General features: G+C 46.9%; 1 protein-coding gene across 4 annotated transcripts in view; it reads left to right on the top strand.

Annotated features, from left to right (window-relative positions):
• Nucleotides 1-4962: 4962 nt before the first annotated feature.
• Nucleotides 4963-21874, top strand: part of PLS3 (plastin 3) — a 55421-nt gene continuing 38509 nt past the window's right edge. The window contains exon 1 of one of the 4 annotated variants that reach the window (XM_029997076.1): nucleotides 4963-5059. The gene's annotated coding sequence lies outside the window, so the exon portion shown is untranslated. The other 3 variants (XM_029997081.2, XM_029997079.1, XM_029997080.2) reach the window with 3 other exon arrangements.

Here is a 21874-nt window from a genome sequence, read left to right as displayed (position 1 = left end):
TCTTAAAGTAGCTAGCTTATACGCGGGATATCAGGCATACCTTGCAAAGATGCATGCCATATGATGTTTCACAGCATCTCTTAGGACCATATTGTTTCTTGCATACCCTTTCCAAAAGGCACTGCCTCCTCTTTAACAGATAATGGGCTTTTTTCTTGTTAGTGATGTTGGCAGGAGCTCTCAATCAGAAATCAGTTAGATTTGCCACTGAGCAGACAAGCATTATTTATCCTCATGGTCCCTCTCTATTTTTATTTCATCCAAGCATTGGCTCAGTAAGACACTCTCACAGATAAGTGACCATAATTATATGCTAAACCCACATATTATTCAATACCCAGCCAAGAGCAAAGATGTAACTTTTATACAGTGGAAAAACAGTACAGGAGATGTATCACTAAGCTGCCAGATAAGAAGCTTAGATTTAAACAGACATAATTAAAATTCATTTTACTTCTGTAGGCACAGATTCACACTAACATTAATCTGGCAGTGGCAAAGTCTCTTAAGGGCTGGTCCAGCTTCCGCTGAAGTCAGTGGCAAAGTTGTACTGGAGACAGGCTCAGCCCTTCATCTGTCTGGTGATGACTATTACAATAAACTACATTTATGGAAATTCATATCCTTACAGTTAAAAATGTTCAACACAAAAATCCAGTAGGCAGTCCTTCCTTTGTGGCTTTATAGCCAGGGCATTTTCTGATACCTGTTAAATTCACCATACTCTGCTGAAGAAGAGAATTACTGAAGCACTGTTTAAACTCATCTTCAAAAAGTATGGCCTGTTTCCTTTCTCCTAAGTTGCTATATGCTAGTAGTTTCTGAAGTCAGCATCTTGTAAGTGCATATTTTCTACAAAAATATTTCACTACAGCTTTATTTAAAATTCATATTAAATAAAACTATTCATCTCGTAAGTCAGGTTGGAAATACCTGTTGCCTGTCTGGCCCTAACCTCTTTGTTCATGCATGACATTATGCGGAAAGTCCCTCTGTGTAAACAGTGCTCTTTGCCATTTTCTAAATAGCAATCTTTTTGAAAGGGCTTTAAAAATGTCCGGAACGTTTCAGACATTGGCCAACGCTGATATTCCAGACCCACGCTGTGCTTCAGTCTCTGTTTAGCATCTCCATGAAACTTTTTATAAGGGCACCGGTTTTCCCCAAAGACCTTTGCCAAAATTTCACCTTTCCTCCTCCAGCCACATCACCTGTGGATGCCGTGAAATAAGAACCCAACTGCTTGCTGTCAGGTGCTCTTGAAAAAGTTTGTTCACTGTTTCACAAAGCAGTTATTGCTGAGCCTTGTGTTTATTTTTTGTGAGAAAGGGAAACTCGTACCTGTGTTAATGAGTGTTTGTACCCATAAAGAGTCACCTAAGAATGTGCAGTTGTGTGTTTTTGCAAAGAAGGTGTTTGCTAGTTATGTGTAAATGAATATCCACATTTTGACATCTCACTCAGAATATAGCAATTACATTGAGTACACAATAAAAATCTTAAACTGAGCCTGATGACTATATCAGGGTACTAAGCGGTGGTTTTAGCTGAATTAATGGATTTGTCTACTTGTATTGGCTTTGTGTGGCAAGGTTTTGGTAGCGGGGCGGGGGGGTTGTTACAGGGCTGCCTTCTGTGAGAAGCTGCTGAAAGCTTCCCCTGTGTCCGACAGAGCCAATACCAGCCGGCTCTAAGATGGACCTGCCACCGGCCAAGGCAGAGCCCACCAGCGATAGTGGTAGCGCCTCTGGGAGAACATATTTAAAAAGGAAAAAAAAGTTGCTGGGACAGACAGAAACGGCAGCCGGAGAGAGGAGTGAGAACATGTAAGAGAAACAACCCTGCAGACCCCGAGGTCAGTGAAGAAGGAGAGGGAGGAGATGCTCCAGGCGCCGGAGCAGAGATTCCCCTGCGGCCCGTGGGGAAGACCATGGTGAGGCAGGCTGTCCCCCTGCAGCCCAGGGAGGTCCACGGTGGAGGAGATCTCCACCTGCAGCCCGGGCAGGACCCCACGCCGGAGCAGGGGGTTGCCCGAAGGAGGCTGTGACCCCATGGGAAGCCTGCGCTGGAGCAGGCTCCTGGCAGGACCTGCAGACGTGTGGAGAGAGGAGCCCACACCGGAGCAGGCTCCTGGCAGGACTTGTGACCCCGTGGGGGACCCACGCTGGAGCAGTGTGCTCCTGAAGGACTGCAGCCTGTGGAAGGGCCCCACGCTGGAGCAGTTCGTGAAGAACCGCAGCCCGTGGGAAGGACCCACGTTGGAGAATTTCATGGAAGACTGTGTCCCGTGGGAGGGACCCCACGCTGGAGCAGGGGAAGAGTGTGATGAGTCCTGCCCTTGAGGAGGATGAAGCGGCAGAAATAACGTATGATGAACTGACCGTAACCCCCATTCCCCGTCCCCCTGCGCCGCTGGGGGGGTAGGTAGAGAATCCGGGAGTGAAGCTGTGCCCGGGAAGAAGGGAGGGATGGAGGGAAGGTGGTCTGAGATTTGGTTTTATTTCTCATTACCCTACTCTGGTTGATTGGTAATAAATTGAGTTAATTTTCCCCAAGTTGAGTCTGTTTTGCCCGTGACGGTAATTGGTGAGTGATCTTTCCTGTCCTTATCTCAACCCACAAGCCCTTTGTTATATTTTCTCTCCCCTGTGCAGCTGAGGAGGGGGAAGTGATAGAACGGCTTTGGTGGGCACCTGGTGTTCAGCCAGGGTCAACCCGCCACACTACTATAGCTTAACTTTCTTTGTGCATGAAGACATGGGGAAATCCTAATAAAGAGGCAACTGGTAAATGTTCAATATGTTTAATACTTTGCTCCCTCATTTGGAGAACAAAGAGTTGCCTGTTTCATACTACTGGTTTGGACAAAAGCAGGGCACAGAAACGTGTAATCTGCATTTTCTGAATAGTCAAGATCTACAAAGATGATTTCATGTCTCTAGCTCTTTTATGTTGGCATGCTGGCAAAATCTGACAAACAATAATCTAAAGTATATTTTTTTTGCTAAAATTTGCAACCAGAATCAGAAATATTCACAGTTCTGTTGTGTTTGTAATGCAATGTGAAGCATTGGCCTAATCTGAACAGAAGACTACCACCATAGAGCATGAAATTGAACTAATCTTTTAAATCAGTATAAAATTACTACTCCTATCTCCTGAGAGCTAGTCTAATAAACTGATGAATATGTAAGAGTTTCTGACATCCAATGAGAAATCCAACTGTATAAAAAGAATAAAAGGACGAAGGGAAGAGAGTCTAATTCTTCTCAGGAAGCTGCTCCTGCTAATGTGATGAGGAAACTCCCACTGTGAACCGTGTCACTTCCATCATGTGGGACCACTCTGTGAGACCTTGTCATTTTGTAGCTTTGGAAAATTAACTGCAAAATGAATTTTTCCTGACCTTTTTGACAACGAAATATGTTTTGCTTTATTCTGTAATGATCGGACTGACAGTCTTTCTGTAAATAATTCATACAAAGCCTCATAACGTGTGACTATGTAATTCAGCTCCAGATATGCATGCGCCTGTAACATTGGCAACATAGAGAAATAAATACTCATTACTCATAGTGGATTTCACTATGGACAGTTCTACTCACTGGACAGTTCTACTTAAATATGTCCTACATTTATTTAATTTTTAAAGAGGAGAGAAAGAATGATCTAATATTGGTGTGCACCTTATCTATTAAAAGTTTGTTAGGTAATTGTCGCCTTTCTGCAAGTTTAATTTTTCTGACAGTGGTGGAAAGTAGTTAAACACAAAAAAATGGGACATGTGCTATTACTTTATACAAGAGCTAGCACCTTGCCTTAATGTTCCTGGTTTGTGTCTGAATTTATTACTTTGTGCTGTTCTCACCTCCAGGCACGGGAATGGCTCATCTTTCTGACCTGAAAAGGGTCTTGTGGGCCTGAATGCGTATTTGCTTTTGTCCTAAAACCAGAAGAAGGTATTAATACCTGAACCCATGTGTTCGCCTGGTCCTGGTGGAGGTGGCAGTGTTAGGCTGCTGGGGAGTGTGAGGTTCCTCATTTGGGGGAACGGCTTCCCCCTTCTCTGGCCCAGCTCCGCGGTACAGCTCTGGCCCCCCGGCTCCTTCTCTCCGTTCACCTCCTTCTTCCCACAGCAGGTTTTTGCTTTTTCTTTCTCAGTTCAAGGCCTCTTTTGAAGTAACTTCAGTTCTCCACCACTTCTACGCAAAAGCGTCCCTAAGGCCCTTGGTTTCCCGAGCCCTTCTAGCAATTTTCGGTGTGAATGTCTGTGTGGCAAATGTAGAAATTAGGACAGTTATGAGGCCACCTATCCCAAATCGGACAGCCGGAGGCCAGGTGGGGAAAGGCCGTGGCAACGCTCCCTGCCCAGGAGCACAGAGTACAGGGTGCAAGGGCCTAGGCACCCACGCCCCCCACGCTCCTCGTGGCTCTGGGCCAGCCCCTGGCTCCTCTTCGTGGGGAGCTCCTTGCCCGGGGTGCCCACCAGCACCAGCTGCCCGTGGGCATCCTCAGCGCCAGCCAGCGGGGTTGCTCCTGGGGAGACAAGGGGAGACTGCAAGGGGAGCCCAGAGCTCCTCTGTCTGTGTGGCAGGGCTGAGGGAGCCAGAGCTGCCCATGCATGGGAGAAAGGATGCAGTCTTGCATGGGAGGAGGGACGCAAGCACAGGAGGAGGCAGGGATGCTTGTAGGGAAGAAGGGATGCCTGCTCGAGGAGAGTTGCGTGCCGGGGAAGAACGAGGGATGCTTGCAGGACAGGCGGAATGCATGCGCGGGAGGTGGGACGCACGGGGGATGCGGGCAGGGGAACGCACGGCAGAGCCGCCCGGCGACGGCGGAGACGGGGGCGCGCCCTGGCTGGGGCCGCGGCTCCTCCCCGCCCTGAGTGACTCCGCGCCCGCCTAATCGCCGCGCCGGGACGCCGTGATGTGCAGGCGCGCGGCCCAATCCGGCCGGGGCGGCGGGGCTGGGGCGCGCCGAGCGCGGGCAGCGGGGCTGGGGCACGGCACGGCACGGCTCGGCAGGACGGCTCGCCTCGGCTCGGCGCGGCGCTCGGGCGGTGAGTGCTCCCGGCAGCTCTTCCAGCGCGGCTCCGACTTGGGGAAAGTCGCCGGCAGTCGCCCCGCCGCCCAGAGGTGCGCCGGCCCGGGCATCCCGGAGCATCCCGCCGGCGGCGGCGGGGCGGGAGGCGCCGACCGGCCCCAGCGGCTCCGCGGGGCCCGGCCCGGCCCTCGCTGCCGCCCGGCTCCGCTCCCGGTCAGGCGTGTCCCCGGGGTGGGGGAGGTCCCGGGACAGTGGGGCGGCGGGACGGGCGCGGAGCCCCCCCCCCCCCCCCCGCGGAGCGGGAGAGCGCGCGCGGAGCCCGGCGCGCATCGGTGCCCGCCGGGACGCGGAGTACGTGTCCGCTGGGCGCGCTCCGGCCGGCCCTTCCAGCCTCCCCGCGGCGAGGAAAAGGCACTCGTCTGATTCATTCCCATGGAAAACTTCACCCGCGGGCTGAGCCGGGGCGGGCGCGGGAGATACGCTGCCCCGTGGCCGCTGTGAGCGGGTTTGGTGCGGCCGGGCCGTGAGCTCCGCCGCCGGGATGGAGAGGGGCGCGCAGCGAAAGCCCCGGCTGCTGCAGAACTTCAGGCTTTGTGCGAGTTGGTAGAAGCAGAGCCCGGCTGCAGGGGAGGGGAGGTGCTGCTTCCCGCTGCGGGTTCCCGCAGAGCAGTACCGAAAAGGGGATTCGGTCTGCATTTAACTTTTATCTTTTGTGCAGGACAGTGTTCCTAAAAGCAGAAAAAGTGAGGAAATTGGAGCCGACTTCTCATCTAATTGAAGCGGGGTGAAATAAAATGAATTAGTGGGGCAGCAGTGTGGGTTTATTTTTATACATCTCTAATTTGGGCTGGGAGAGGAAGTGTCACCCTGCTCCCCCGAACAATGGCTTCTTGTTGGGAGCCTGCAAAGGGAAGGGGAAGAGCACGGAATTTTTCAGGAGGTGAAGCTTTAGACTTGCCTTTGCATAGGAAAGGCTGGGGCACCCTGGCACTGGCTGTAAGTATTCTAATGGATAGCATCAAGTCCCGCTGCTTATAGAGGTAACAAACTCTGCCGGCATGACTGTTCTCCAGTTGTAAGTTTTTATCTAAGTGGAAATAGCAGTGAGATGTGTGGATGGGAATCTAACCTCCAGTTAATGCTTCCTTGGGACAGGCTGCATGTGTCTGCTCTGTAATAGCATCCATACCTTCAAGCAGGGCATCACTTGAACTCATTTATTTCTTTTCAGGAGAGCTGTTGGTATAGCTCTGAGCAAATGCCATCGAATCAGCCTCCGAGGTTGTTATTGCTGTTACACAATCCCAGTGGAATGCGTGTGCACACGAGAGCTGGGCTTCCTGTTTTTGGTCAGTCTGTAGAAGAGACTATAAAAGATAATAGATATCTCAGATAAATTGCTTTTGCATGAGAACTTGGAGCCATTGTTCAACCGGTAACACTTGTGACTTCTCCAGTGAGCCTGGTAACCTGAGAAGAAAAACTCCTTTTAATGTTGGGAGACTTGCTCAGAGTAACTTTAAAGACAACAGCTGGAACCTGGTTATTAAGACGGAATAGTTACAGAGATCAACATATGTTAGTGCTGTGCATAGTGATGTATAGAAATTCAATCTGTTTTGAAAAGAAACCTTGTGCAAAGAGGAGCTGCTGGTAATTTGTCAGTGGAGTGCAGTGTTTTGGGGGGATTAGTGGACACAAGGCAAGTCCCCTGGGTGCAATACTCTGCAGCTGATTTCTGTCCCAGGGGTGTTTGATGGCCTTCCGTGGGGTGTGTGCATGCAGAGAACTTAAATTCCAGATCTGCTGGTTTGCATCTGAATAACTCTTTAAAAAAAAAAAGTACATTATAAAATAATTTACTAAGAAAAATCTTTTTGAAACACTGCTGTTATCACAACCCGTTAATCTTGCCAAACATTTAACAATTTGAGGATGTTGCTTGGTTGTAACCAGGCTCCTTTGAAGGAATTCTCTGCTTGTGAAAGATGAATTACTCGTTCTTTGTCTGGGTTAAGAGATCATAATGTGATTATTAAACTCAGTTATTCAGTGCTAGATATAAAGAATTATGCTTAACCAGGGTCTTTGTTCTCTTATCAAAGCTAATCTGACCAAGTTTCCCCTCCTATAAAGTAGGCAAACATCTCCCCAGATTAAAGAATGCCCAAAACTCCAGAAACCCATTTTACTGGTTTTGGCTAGATTAGCTTCACAGTGGGGAGTGCTTTGGGGACTGACGACTTCATTAGGTATTCGACTGATGGATGCTCGGATTTGGGATAAATGCAGAGGAACTCCTTCCCCTGGGGCTCCTTTACTGATTTCTCTGCTCCAGGTTTCAATTGTTGTGAGATTAAGATGGTGAGTGAAGGAATTGCAGCCTTGTTAAATGGGTTTGCCACTGAATTCACTCATGCGGGATCTTCTAGTAACTCTTTCCTGTGTTTACTTGGCTGTCTAGTGCAGCAGCTTAACTGGCTTTGGAGAAGTGGAAATACATCAGTTCGGACTTGAAGGAAGCAAATGAGAATGCTACGCGATGATTGATTGAAAAGGGTGTGAGGGACAGTAATTCAGTAATTTTGCTTAAGCAGCTGCCAGTGATCTAAGTGGTCCGAGTGCCTTGTGAATAGCTTTTATAGGTAAACTTCATGTTGGAAGTACTGTCTGTGTCTTTTGTGTAGTAAAACTGCAAGTGCTCCACTTCTTGGAGCATCAGTGCAGGAGTTGCGTTTTTGCTAATGTGTATAGCGTAATGCATTGGGAGAAGAGAAATGCTGTTCTTTTTATGTGATTGGCAGTGAGTTTAGGAAAGGTGTACCCATAATCTTTCTATATAGATATTTTAATCCACTTCCTTATCAAAGTAGATAGTAGTGATCAGTAGTAAGTACACTTCATCACTTACGAGAGCTTAATTTACCGCTTGAGGTTGTCTTGGTGGTGATATTTCAGGTGGTAGTAGTTTATTTGATGATGTTGCCCAAGTACACCCTATCTGTGTTCTTGGTAACCTATTTTACATAGCATTAAATGATAGGTGGCGAAACACAATGAGGCTGTGTTTTCAGCAAAACCGAAGACTGAGTGAGTTCTGCTTTATAGCAAATTTTTCAGGTTTGTTTGGTGGTTGTTGTTGTTTTGTTTTGTGGGTGTTTTTTTAAGTTACAATGTCTTGCATCTCTTTCCTTCTTAAAATGCTGAGTGCTGTGGACCAGAATCCTCTGGGGACATTTGTCCCTCTTTAGATATGGGCCCGTTAACTTGATTTTCTTGCATGTGAACTGCCTGTGGCAGAGGAAGTGACGGTAAAGCAGTGTCTGACCTGTTTGCATTATTCCGGCACGGGTTTTGTATAGATCCAGTGGTGCCCTGCAAAGCGCAGTCCCAGCTTGCTAATGGTGTTGACGATGGTGTTCGAGGGTGGCTCTCGACCTGCCATGTTGGGAGGCAGGTTAACCCTGTGCAGGGACATGGTGATGCTTCTGATCAAGAAGAGAGTTATAAAGCAAATGTGGAGAAGGAAGGACAGAGATCTCACCTGCTACGGTGTTGCTTTGCAGTTTGCAGAGAGCTGGACAGGTGAAATTTACGTGGCTACAACTTGTTTTTTATCTGTGTGCCACAGAGTAGCAATAAACAGCAAAAGAAACATGGTTTAAGTTGGTGTTTTGTTCACGCTTTGAATATTATCTTTGCCTCCCTGTACGTTAAAGCAGTAATTCAGCACAGTAAAGCAGATTCTCCTCTCTGAGGGACAGCTGTTTAACATTGACTGACAAGCTATTGACCTGCATGGTGCAATAACAGATATTAATTTTTAACTTATCACTTACTACTGAGTTCCTTGTCATATTGGGAATAGCCACAATATGATGTGTTAATAAATATTAACTAATTACTGACTGTTGCATACTCAACACTTTTTGAACGAAGTACTATTGTGTATTAAGTATTCTGTGTATCTTTTTGGACATTGAGCTCATGCAGTAACTGAAAGTTGCTAATTACACCAAAAAAGCCAAACATGAATCCAGAAACTTCTACCACCAGATCTCTGTGAAAAGTAAAGTTAAATATTGAATTTAAAAAGTTTACCAAATAACCTTAATGCATATGCAGAGCAAAGCATTCCTGAATATTTTTCCATTTCAAGTACGTTGCAAAACTGAGACCAACCCTTCTAATAAGGGTGATGCAAGGTTGTATTAAATCAGTATTTGTTGGGTTACTCTAATGAATGTCACACTATCACCTTCCTCTTTCCTATCCATGGTACCCAAACCCTTCGATAGGCATCTGTTGTCATCTTTGCACGTACATTCCTGTTGGCACTTTGGGAATTGGATTATTGCACAAGCAGCAGCAGCTACGTCTATGGTGAGTAGGACCTGGCTAAGCTCTGCCTGCAGTGCTGCTGGTGGGGGGGTGCGTGGAAGGACTGTTTCCCCTCTGACCATCCCAGAGAGGGCTCTTAACACAGAATCAGCTTTCCCTGCTTGCACCATTAAAACCCTTTTCCAGCCCAGAGGTACCTGCTAGTCTTGCTGCTGGTAGATGAGTAGGTTGGAAGGGTGAGAGGTGTGGTCTCATGGTTGAAGGCAGTTGGGTGATGGTCTAACATCTGAGCTCTGGGTGGTATGGCTGGGAGAAATGGTGCTAACCGGCCATCCTGGAGGTCCTCTGAGCAGCAGCAGCTCAGCTGACAGTGACTGGGTGGCTGTAATCGCTTTCAGCCACGTAACTACTGCCCATGAATGCGCTGTTGTTGTGTCCCCTGCTCCACACACTCGCGTTTGGGTGTTTATGTGGGTGTACTGTCTCTCTTGGATTTATTGGATGGCAAGGAATTAAAAGTAGGTATCCCCAGCGTGGTCTGTGCTGGGAGTGGGTATGGGGTGGGTGGTACTTGGAAACAGCAGCATTTAGTACAGCTTCAGTCTTAGCTGTAGCTGCCTACTTTGTGCTCTTCAATGCTGAAGCTGTAGGTGACAGGTCAGGCTTGTCCTGTCCATCCTCACTAGTCTTTCCTGCCCTGGATGTTCTTCCTGCCTCTAGGTCAGGTTTTTCTGAAGAAGAGACTTCAATAACACCTCTCCATCATGTTCTGTGCTGTGAGATTCACTTGGGGTGCTGCAGTGTGGCCTGTGAGAAGTCTCCTGGTTTGTGCAGATCCCTTTCCTGAGTGAAGGGCTAGGTTAGGTGTAGATTTCCTCTGCTTTACCAGCAAGTGACATGAGCCTGGCTGGGTGACATTGCCACACTGTGCCATCAGCTTGGGGACAGGGAATCCCAGCTGTCAGAAATCCTCCTGCCCTGTCTCACTGTGCTGCAGCCCCCAGCACACCCAGTCTCCCTTAGCACATCGCACCAGCACACCTCCCGGGGTGGGTGTGCTGCGGCACTGAATATGTGCTGACTCTGGAGGGTGATGGATGTCCACCCTTTTAATTGGTGATTGAAGAGATGATTTGATTACAGCCAAAAGATGGGCCTCATGAGTGTTTGTGGCTGCAGAGCCCAACCCTGGACAACAGGCGCTGTGTTGGAGATTTCAGGTATTTGGTGCGACCCTCTGTGATAAGGTGTTGGTGTACCCTCTGTGGTCTGCCAGCCACGTAAAGAGCAACCTGGTTTGTACCGGCTGAGTGAGAAAACGTGATGAATTGATGGAGCTGGGAGACAGAAGTCTCCATGTAAGAGGGCTGGAGAGTGGGGTGGGAGGAGAGGACATGCCAATCTGCCCTCTGCTAATACCACACTGTTTGATCCAGAGGTGGTGGCATTGGAGGTAATCGAGCTCTTCCTTGCGGCAGGCATGTCTGACGTCAGTGCTGCTAGCAGGCAGCTGCCCTGACAGCAGGACTGCCTGCTTGGCCTGGTCCACCCTCTTCTGGCAGGTCTGTTCCCATCAGAGAGGGGTGGACCTCCATGGACAGGGTGCTGAGCTGTGGTGGCCAGTGCCGTGCATGGCCAATGCGCTCAGTCATTGTGGCATCTGCCAGTCTCCTGGGAATCTGTAATCTGTTGGCTTTTTTGGTAATAGATTAAAAATGCTGAGAATGACAAGCAAGTCCTGTCTGGCCTGCTTGGAAGAATTACATCATGTGTGCTCCTCTAACAGCTAGTGTTTCACGTCTGGGTTTTGTGGGTTAATGCTTGGGCTACTCAAAGCTAGTTTTGTCACTGGGTTTGTGAGTGGCGTGATGATGAAGAGGTAGCCTCCATGTCCCCAGAAGGGTTGCTAGCAGCAGAGGCCGAGCTATTGAGAGCCATTCTTTCCCTTTTGCCCTGTTAGTTTATCTCTACCTTTCAGCAGCCGTGAGCCATGAGGGTGACCTCACGGCTGCCTGTGGAAATGCAGCATCACCGGCAGGTGGGCTGCTTGCCTTGGGTCCCCTTCCTTGTGTCACCCTGTGCCGGCTGGTCTGTGCTTTCCAATGCCCTGTGCTGCAGGGCAAGGTGCGCGTTCCTGGGGGTGTATTGGCTCCACCTGCAACATCCAGACTGTGCCCGCGGGGCATGGTGGCCTGTGCACTACTGACATTTGGGACTCAGTATGGAAGAAATAAAATAATTATTGGTTTGACATGCATCTGAGGATGTGGGGAGCAGGACAACTGTCTGAAATGGGAAGCTCTGGTTAGGACGGCTGCCGATTGCTCATGTCAATCCATATGGGCCATATGCTTCTAACCAGTCTCCTTGTCTCATTTCCTCCTCTGAAATGCTTACAGCTGTTTTTCCTGCCTCTTCAGTAGGTTTTTTGTTCTTGTAAAAAGAGTGACAGCTCACAGATGTTGCTGAGAGTCCCCACTGCATAGCTGGGAAGAGAGACTATTACTGTGATCTTCAAGAGAAGATAAGGTGTAGTGTCTCTGCAGGAGGCCTAATTTCTGATGTTTCGAAGTAAGCTTTTTTGTTTTTTCTTTATAAAGCTGAAAATAGTTTGCTGTCTCATTCACTGTTTCCCCATCACATACTGCCCTTAGTGATGGAAGTAAAAGAGCAGGTAGTTGGTGCTGTCACTTATGGGTGGAACAAGGAAGGAAGAAGTGATGTTGCCCATGAACGTATTGTCTAGTGTTAAGAGGCGTTCAGCATTCAGTCTTGCTGCTATGCTTATAAAATCTGGGTTGAACTTCACAGTGTTGCTTAGGTGTTGGCTTTTTTTCTAAGAAGTCCATGACCAAAATGATAGCAGTGCGTGAGGTTCATCATTGCTGGTCCTCCACTTAGCTCGGTGTACAATCTCTTCTGTTCTGCCCTTTTTGCATTCTGCCAAGAGAAGTAATTACAGACTTCCGTAGTGGGGTTAATAATCCAGTCCTGATAAGGTGAAAAAGGAGCTCTAGAGATGCTGATGCCTATGTGAGTGTTTCACAGTTTATGGATGGATGGATGTTAAAGAGGCATCTGAAGACAGTGAGAGAAGCTTTATGTACCCTCTTTTAGACTGGTGACCTGTGTAGTGCAAGAAAATTGGAGTTAATATGGTGAAGTAAATGGCTGTGTTGAGTTGGCTTGAATGCCAAGTTGAGACAGTGCCTGTAACAAATAAAACCTAGTGGTATGTTTATGTAGGAAGTCTGTGTGATCTTGGGTTCATTTAGGTTCTGAGAGCATATAGAACATCTCTGCTCTTAGTGGGTTGGTTGCCTGTTGGCCATAAACCCTAAATAAGCAAAACTTCTCTTATTTTCCAATCCTCAGGTTGCTTTGGTGGCTCTGCTTTGCCTTTTTTGCAGTCCCAACATCACAAAACCACAAGGCGTCCCAACAGCTGTTGTATTGGAGTTTGAGATAGGAAACTTTCCTGTATAGGATCCCAGTGGTATGTCCATGGCTGGTGACCATTTTCCTGCTTCATCTTCCCAAGGGTCTCAGTGCTGTGCAGGGAGCCACAGGTTGGCCCTTCCTCCTGTACAAAATATAGTGGGGTTGTACTCAGCCCATGTTATAAATGATACTTTATAAACTGCTGTAGGAAATAGAAAAGAAAGTCATTCTGATTTGTGTTCTTTCAGAGCCCTGCTCTTTATACCAAAATACACAGGATAAGTCTGGCCCTTCCCTCTATTCACTTTTCATAGCCTCCTTTGTTTTTAAATTTATATATCTTTTTATTCTAAATTCCTCCCATCCCCAAAATAGAACAGACATCAGCCTGCAAGCAAAGGTTGCCAGACATTGGTCTTGTGGATTATAGTGGCTTTTTGGCCTGGTAGGAGACTGAGCCCCACCCTACGTAGGCTTGGATTAAAAATAGCCTTTCTTTTCAGCAGGCTGAAAACTGTACACAACACATTCACGTCTTGGTTTCTGGGGCGCTGGCAGCCACAGGAAGCCCTTCAGCTATAAAATACCTCAGAAAATCTGTTTGCTGCTAATTCATCCAAAAGTACTAAGGTGACCAGTGTTGGGGAGGTGTACAGCCAAGTGTCTGACTGCCGGCCATGTAGTTATAGTAGATATTGAGTGAAGTTTTAGCCATGCTTTTTGCAGGACCTGAAAGAGTTGAAAACTGTAGACCACAGGCTCTGTAGTCCAGTAGCCTGGAAAGAGCCCCTGGTCCATCCTTGTTAGTGGAGAGAGTTGGCTGGGTGTGATGAAAAGATGAATGGATGCTCTATCGCTGAGCCTTAGGGGCAGGAAGCAGTCAAGGCCTTTTTTGATTCCTTAAATGCCTATATTGGCTTAGGCAGTTGTTAAGAAAACACTGGCAGAAGCTCTTATGCTTCATTACCTGTGTTGGTAACATCTTAGTGTGATAGCAAGGTGTCTCATGGGTGGGAGGAGGACCCTGAGGCTCTGCTCTCTTGGGGGAGTGTTTAGGGGTCGAAGACGTTCCTGGATGGGGAGGTGCTTTCATGGAGGAAGGTCTGGCAGACTCGCAGGTCACTAGCTATAGGAAGGAAGGACAGAGCTCTGGCCAGCTGAAAATGAAGGCAAGTGCTTCCTACAACTGCTCTGCTACCTGGTTGTATGAGCTTGGCAGGGAGTTGGGTGGGAAAGGGCATGTGTGCTGCTCTGATCATAGAATCATAGAATTGTTTAGGTTGGAAAAGACCTTTAAGATCATCGAGTCCAACTGTCAACCATGCCCACTAAACCATGTCCTGAAGTGCCTTGTCTACGTGCTTTTTGAATACCTCCAAGGGATAGTAACTCAACCACTTGCCTGGGCAGCCTGTCCCAATGCCTGACAAAATGGCATGAGGCCTGATGGCTGAAGGCCATGCATTCAAGGGAAGATAGCAATCCTGGCCTAAAAACACAGCCTTTTATCTTCTTGCCTTCGTGTTGACCAGTGTTTTGATGCCCAGCAAGAACAGCAACATTTTGGGGCTGCACTGGCATTAGCCTGCCTGTTTAAGTATGTCCCAGCTCAAGTGCTGTGGGGAAGTATGAGGGCCAGGAGACTGCTCCTGCCCCACAACCTTCAGCTCAGTCCTGTCTGTCCAGACTTGAGCTGCACGCTCCTCCCTCTTCTTATAAAACAGAAAAACACATTAAGGGCAAGAGGTTGACCAGTATCTGGTGTGGTGGTCTCATTCCCCCACTGCTTATTGGAAAAGCCAAGCCAAGTGTTTGGCCATGGGATAGCAGAAGGGAAGAGTTGAGTGTCTCCTTGCTCTGGGCATCTGTTCTCTGCCTTGTGAACCTCAGCTGTTGACTTCTTGCATTGTTTAATTTGTTTTCCACTGTCCTTGGCCATGCTTGTGTGAGGCAGCAAGTTGTTTTACAGGGTGGTAGCAAATGCCAGCTACTTGCAGGCTCCTGCCCACTCTGCAGGGGAAGGCAGCATGTGGCTCATCTGGGCTGTGGAAGCAGGCAGTGGTACCTAGCAACTGCAGCCTCCAGCTTAGCCATAAGCCTCCTACAGTTGTTTAGGGCTGGGGTGGGAATAAATGAGCAGGGGAGTGCGATGGGAGGAGGGCAGGGAGACTCTGCCCCATTGCCTGTTCCATGATTCTTCATGACTAGCATGCTTTTGTGGGCCTGGAATGGCTTATTTTACCTTGTTGATCAAATGTCTCTCTGAAATGCCTTTTTCTCTTCAGTTTTTGTAGACTCCGCCTTGGCCTCTTCTGTTTCTTCTATTCTAGACTAGACTGTAAAAAAAAAAAAAAAAATTAAAAATGTGAAATAACTGTCTCTCATAAAACCTTTGTAAACAATCATGAAAATGGCTGTAGAAGGACACTAGAAGTATTTTGTTTCTCCCAAAGGCTAGGGACAGAGCCTTCAGCCTTTGTTAACTCAGTTGCATATTTTTACTCTAGCTGCGAGTCAAGGGGCTATTTGTTCATATCTCAATTTCTTAAAGTGGAAAAACTGACTCCTGCAGTTATGTCTTTATTATAGACTTTTTTTTGCTAGAGGAAACTGAATTTTTCTTGAAAAAACTGCTAGCTAGGCTGCTTTTTAAAACTGTGCAAATAGAGGAACTTAAGGCAATGTGACTGTTGCCCACTGCAGGGTCAGGTCAAGACAAGGAAAATCCTGCAAAACACCAATTTGGCAAAAAGCATAAAGAAGAAAATCTGATACTCTGGGAGATGACAGGCTGAATAACATCAGAAGAGCTGCTGTCCTGTATCAGTGTTTCTAATATCAGGTGCTGAATGAGACTGTGGTTTGGGGAGATGCTGTGTTTTGCAGGAGGTATCAGTGACCGCTGGTGCAGTAGCTGGAGAGGGCTCACCTCTGGCTTGCAGTAGGTAATCCTGCCCCTGACCTGGGTCCTGTTAGTGCAGCTTCTGCCAGAATTTTGTTTGCTAGAGCTGCTTCTGTTGCCTTGGCTCCAGATGATGGGAACACTGTCTTGCTAGAGAAAAAAAAAAAAAATTAATTGCAGAGTTCTATGGACATCCTCTTGGATTCCTACTGAAATTGTTGTGCCTTGCTGAGGAGGCGGGAAATGAAGCTTAAGAAAAATCCCTTTGTTCTCCCTCATCTCCCTCCTGATCATATGAAGATCAATATATGAAAAGTATTTTGGTACTAGAAGGAAAATAGGAAGGCATGTGATTCTGCACTCAATTTATATATATGGGTCTGATTTTTTTGCCAATGTGTTAGGGATTAAATTAGGGCTCTCCAGAGCAGAATGCACAGGGTATTTAAAATACAGGTTGAAGACCTTGGATAACAGAAGCTTGTACCATCTCTGGATTAGATGGAAGGTGATGTGCAGTGGGTAATTAGTGAAACAAGGTCGCACAGTCATCTGTGTGCCATTCACATGTTCTTCCTTGCCTGTTGTGTTGGAATCTGAAAACCATAGCTAGTCCTGCTTTTCTATATGCTCTTACCCTCAAAGTATCTCTGCAGCTTGGCATCACAGGAGCTGACCGGACGAGCGAAGTATGATCCTGCTGCTGCATGCTGGAAGTACCACGTAACAATCTGCATTGTTAGTGCCAGAAATAGTGGCTACGAGTGATGCAGTTTGTGTTAACATAGAGTGGTGAGATGAGCGTTTTTGCTTCATGAGACCATCCCACTTCTGATGTACCTGTTAGCTTCCAACAGAAACTGGAGACTGGAGCACTTTGGGTTACCATATTTATAGCAATGTGTGTGTGTCTTCCTAAATTTGATCAGGTCTTGTTTTTTTTTTAATGTTTGTATTGGTCTTTGTCCCAGCAATGTTGCTAGTGTACGTGGTACTGTCCCAGCCCAGGCTGCAGAAGCCCACGGTGCCAGAACTTCTGCTCAATGGGCTGTGCTCAGAATAACAGTGGAGGGGGGTTGCTAATCTGCTTCTCCCACTGTCTCTCCAATGCTGCAAGGTAGAAGAGTGTCTTGCTCTACTTTCACAAACAGTAGGACTGAGCTTGCTGCCTTTGACTCTGCCCTCCTGGGAAGGACGGGGATGGTGGATAGGTCCCATGTGTTTTCACAGTCGCTGTCCCCATTTTTCTGGGAGAGCTCAGTGCAGCCCCTCCTGGCAGGCAAAACTGCTGGGCGAGCACCAAAGTTCTCAGTGTGTCCAGAACAGCGCTAACCAAATGGAAACTTGAATTCAAGTTACCCATCCCTGTAATTGGCATTCGTATTTTGTGAAGCAGTGCTTCAGCTTGCTAAATAACGTCTGAAAGATCATAAATCCTGGGTCCTTGTTTATGCTGCCATTGCAATCTTGTGTTCCTTCCTGCTAATCAGCTGGGAAGGGTCTGTGGAGCGTTGTTTGGGTTTGGAGCAGGACTGTGGTTTTTAGATTCCAGGATGCTGAGTCTCGTCCCAGGGACAGGCTTGGATGCTCTCCTGCCTTGGAGCCTCTGCAGCAGGACGCTAATGAGCAGGCTGATACTCCAGACTGTCGCTGTTTATCTTGGGTTAAAATGGTATTTGCCTTCTGCTATAACTACTGAGCAGCTGCAGTGCTGCGGTGTTGTATGCATATATATATATATATATTTTCCACTATAAATCCTGTAGTTAAACGTTTCCTTGACCCAGCATAGAACAAGGTGCTTGTCTCCACCTGGTCACAGAAATAAAGGAAGTGAGTTCTGAAACAATATTGCAATTAAGCTTTTTCTTCCTGAATTCTGCACAAAACGTTTTGCCTCCAAGAATGGATTGTGAGGACTTTTATTTTAGGGAATATATAGGGTGTTGCAGGTGTATGTAAAGTTATCCTGTTATGGTTGGTATTGTGCAGACAAGAAGGGAGAAGGTTGGCCCCTGCTTTTAAGAACTGTTTCTGAGATAGCAACACTTTGAAGGAGGTCAATAGAGAGCAAATGGAAAGACATTTAGAAATGCATTCATGTTTCTCAGTGCTCCTGGAAGTAATAAGCAATTTTATGAAATCCTCACTTAGATAGAATTCACCTTTCCATAAGTAGAGGCGGGGAACTGGGCCTTCTGAAAACTGAAAATATTTTGAATAAGTGGCCTTAATGTCTGACCTAAACTTTAGCCTGTTGCTTTCTGCAGTTTGGCTGAGGTCAGGACTAAGCTTTCCTTGGGGACATGGATGGGAGGTTCCAGTGCAATCCTGCCCTTCTGTTGCCCACTCCTTTGTAACATTCTTGTTGATCTAATTTCCAGCTGGGCTGTTGCCACTGTTTTATATAAACCAAATGCTCAAGCAAAGGCAGCACAGTCAGACTTCTTGTTGAAAACTTGAAAAACTTACATTGCTTCTGCCCAGCTAAGAAGCTTTTGGAATTTACTGTAGCTCTCCTGGACCGATGGTTATGGCAGCGCCCAGCCTACTTTAGTTAGATCCATTGCTAATGGCAAGACCTTTTATGCCTTCCTCCCTGCCTCCCCCTTCTCTAAGGGGTATATACCCCTTTTCTGGGTTATATAGGTTTGTTTTAGTCAGTCCCTTTGCTCCCTGTCTTCTGAAGGCCTATATAAAGAGGTCTTGGAAAGCTGTGAAATGGAGTAAGATTCTGCCCTGTACTAATGGCCTTGAAACCCCCTGTTATGCAAGAGCCTTTAAACCAGTACCAGTCAATAATTCACTTTAGCAATTAAGGCTTTGTGCAGCGGGTTGATAGCAACTTGGCATATAGCAAGGTATTGCACTTGCTTTTAGTGCATTGCCCTTTCACGTGTAACACTCATAGCTAATATTCTTGATCAGCATTTGGACCTCTTTGGTGTAATCCATGTTGTACCTTGTGGTGTTATTGCTCCAAGATATAGAACTTCCCCTCCAACCTGAGCTGTAAAGTTGCTTTGTGCCTTCTCTCAATTGGCATGTCTTGCTTAGTCTTGGCTTTATGTAGGATCTGTAGATGTATTTTTCTTTTTTCATTTGGAAGGATGGGGGGGGTATGTTAATTCATAAAGCATTAAACTCAGCAGCAGCAACAGACTTGAGAGTATAAGACATCTGCAGTCAAAGCAAAGACTGAGTTCACAGCATAGAGATCAGTCTGCTACTAGTAGCTGTTTTTTATGGTCCGGAAAGTGTGAGACAGCTTACTAATTAACAGTGTAACGAGCCGTACGGTGAAGATTGCAGTCTGGGGACCTGAAGGCTATGGGTGACAACTTGCAGTGTATGTGTGAGTGGTAATCCAGCTCTACCCCACCTTTCCACACATCTGAAAAGGGTGCAGTAGTCATGGGAGCCCCTGAAGTTATCCTCTCCAGCAGGTCCATCCTACAGAAGATTTTCTGTTGGGATCTGAGACAAAAAGAGCCGTTGGGGGGGGAGCCAACAAAACCAGGCACAAGCTAAATATCAGGAAAAGCTTCAAGGTCCCTTGAGATGAGATTCTGAACTAGTTCAACGCAGCTGAATTTATAGGCCCACTTGCACAACATGATGAGCCGCATGCCAAAATCTTCTACTTCCAGCATCTGGCAGGACATCCAGATGAGATACCAGTGACTCCTTAAAGATCCTCTTAGGCGGGGCTGGGCATATGGGCTGCTGCCCAGGTTGGTCTGTGACTGTATCAGCTTTGCCTTGACTCCCCAGCACCGAAACCTTTTTGATAGTAGGTCACCCGCAGATGAGTTGTGTGGGACTGAAGAGCCACCCCGTGGTAGTCTCCCACAGCCTCCCCACCAGCCAGGAGCGGTTTGCAGCAGACTGGTCTGGACAGTGGTCAAGAGTTGGCTGAATGTCTGTTTGCTGGTTGGAGCAGGCTGTAACTGCAATGGTATAACCTCTTCTTCCGTATGGGTGAAAGATACTAAGCAGTCCCTGACCTCTGGTTCTGCATAATTGCCAGTCTTGCTACAATCCACGGATTTATTTTCTGAGCCACATCCTTTTTTGCTGTAGTAATCTTATTTTGAAGATTACACCAATTTTATTAGTAATCTAATAGGCTGCTTCTGTAGGCAAGTCGCTGGTGGTGCTTGGCATTAGAGAGAACTCTTGTTTGCTGTTGACTTTTTATATCAAAATGAGCTATGGTGCTTGGCTCTGGTAACAGTATTTATGTTTTAGTATTTGGAAAGTGAGTCTTCTCAGGGGAAAAGTCCGGCTCAAGTAGCTGAAAACTTTGCAAAGCTGTTGCTGCTGCTCAGGCTGCAGAGTATTTATCATTGACAGAAAGTGAAAAGGCTTATGATGGACTTGTATGAAAATATGAACCTCTTGTTCACAAATCTATACTGTCATCTATATTGTACAATCTGCAGCTAAGATTTTTTTTTGGTGTCTCTTCCTTTTTTTGCTTGTCAAAAGACCTTAGTACAAAGAACTAAATTCCTATTAAATTGCAGCTTTTGCAAATTAACCTGAAGTTTATTCCATGAGGTTGCAGTCCCCATGAATGCTTTATATGTCTCAATTGTAAATGTGTCTAAACTTGATGTTGCCAGAAAATGGATCAGAACAGCTTCCCTGTTCAGAAATCTTGGGCAAACAGTCACTTGTGTTCTGCAATAGTGCAATTCTAGTATAAAACACTATTTCCTTGAGTAGTGACTTCAGGTGGGTAGTCGTCTAGAGTATCTTCTCCAGGTGAGCAGAGGATTGCCTAAGCCATGTCAAGGAGTAGCTTGGGTGATGGGCAGACCTGACAGGTGAGGTAAAAGCTGGAAAAGTATGTTTGTGCCTGCAAGACCTTTCTACCAGACCTAGTGCCACCCTTCCTCCAGTGGCCTGGTCTGTGGTGTGGCTGAGCTGGTCTAACTGGGGTGCCATTCAAGGGTCCCTCTCTACTCTGCCCCTCCTTCCCTGTGCCGATGTCCATTTGACCCCACGGTGAGCTGGGATGGAGGGACTGAAATGCTGAGGAGGTGGAGGGGGACAGAGTGGCCTTTGGATGGCAGCCTGCAGTGATGTCTGCCCTACTTGGGTGCACTTTTACTGTATGTCCAAGTCAGCTCCTCTTTGCATGCTTTGGTCTTCATCAGCCTTCACCTCACGCTGTTGTAATCACCCAAAGAAAAGTGTTTTCTTTGGGGCGTGATAGGTGCAAGGTGCACTTAATGGTGAGTTAGGTGGAGCTGCAAAACTGGCTTAAAAATATTCTCCGCTCCAAGTTCCTTCCAGCGACCTCTGTTTTGGCTCAAAGACAACATAGCAGAAAGGATGGGAAAGAGCCTCAGAACTAGCTGTGCCCTGTTCAGGCCTGAGACCTGCCTGTGGGACTGACCAGAGCAAACCCTAATGGTACCGCAAACCCCTGCAGCTTTTTCGGTGCTGGCTTCTGCCCTGGGAAGTGCAGCAGATCTGGCAACTGCTTTTCCAGTGAAAGTGCAGAAAGGGTTCCCAGGTCATCTTTAGTTTCTCTTTCCCTTTACAAAAAAATCCCACCCAACCCTAGACTCCCCATTGCCTATGATCTCAAGGGAATAACTTGTCCATTTTTTTTTTTCCATGTATCCCCTCTCCACACCCACCTTTTGTGTCTCTCGAATTTAATAAAGTGGGTGACTCAGTACTAAATATAAAGCCTGCTTCCGGCATCATCTGCCTGTGGCTCATTTCCTGGAGCTGACATCAGTGGAGCCTCTGATTTCCTTATGAAATAGTGAGACATGAGATATCCTTTGCACAATGTTCTGGGCATACTTGCTGACTTCTTTGGTGACTGCACAGCTCCCTGCTCTAAGCTGTGAATAACTAGTCAGTTAATTACTAAGATGAGCGCTGTTGGAGCACAGGATAAATTGGGCGAGTCCTCGGATATGTTTTGCACTGCAAAATCGTACTCTAGTTTGCAAGCGTTTTTTAAATAAAGACTAACTTTCAGTCCCTTGCATATGCAAGTTTTTTATTAAATAAGCATGAACCTGACTAATGTCTTGCTTTCTTCCTGATGACAGGCTCGCTGACTGAGCAGCTCAGGAAGCTTTTAGGGAGGAATGTAGCAAAGACGGATCCTTTTTTCTT

Source organism: Aquila chrysaetos, chromosome 21 (genome assembly GCF_900496995.4).
Source record: "Aquila chrysaetos chrysaetos chromosome 21, bAquChr1.4, whole genome shotgun sequence".
Classification (NCBI taxonomy): domain Eukaryota; kingdom Metazoa; phylum Chordata; class Aves; order Accipitriformes; family Accipitridae; genus Aquila; species Aquila chrysaetos.
This window is presented reverse-complemented; position numbering and strand designations above follow the sequence as displayed.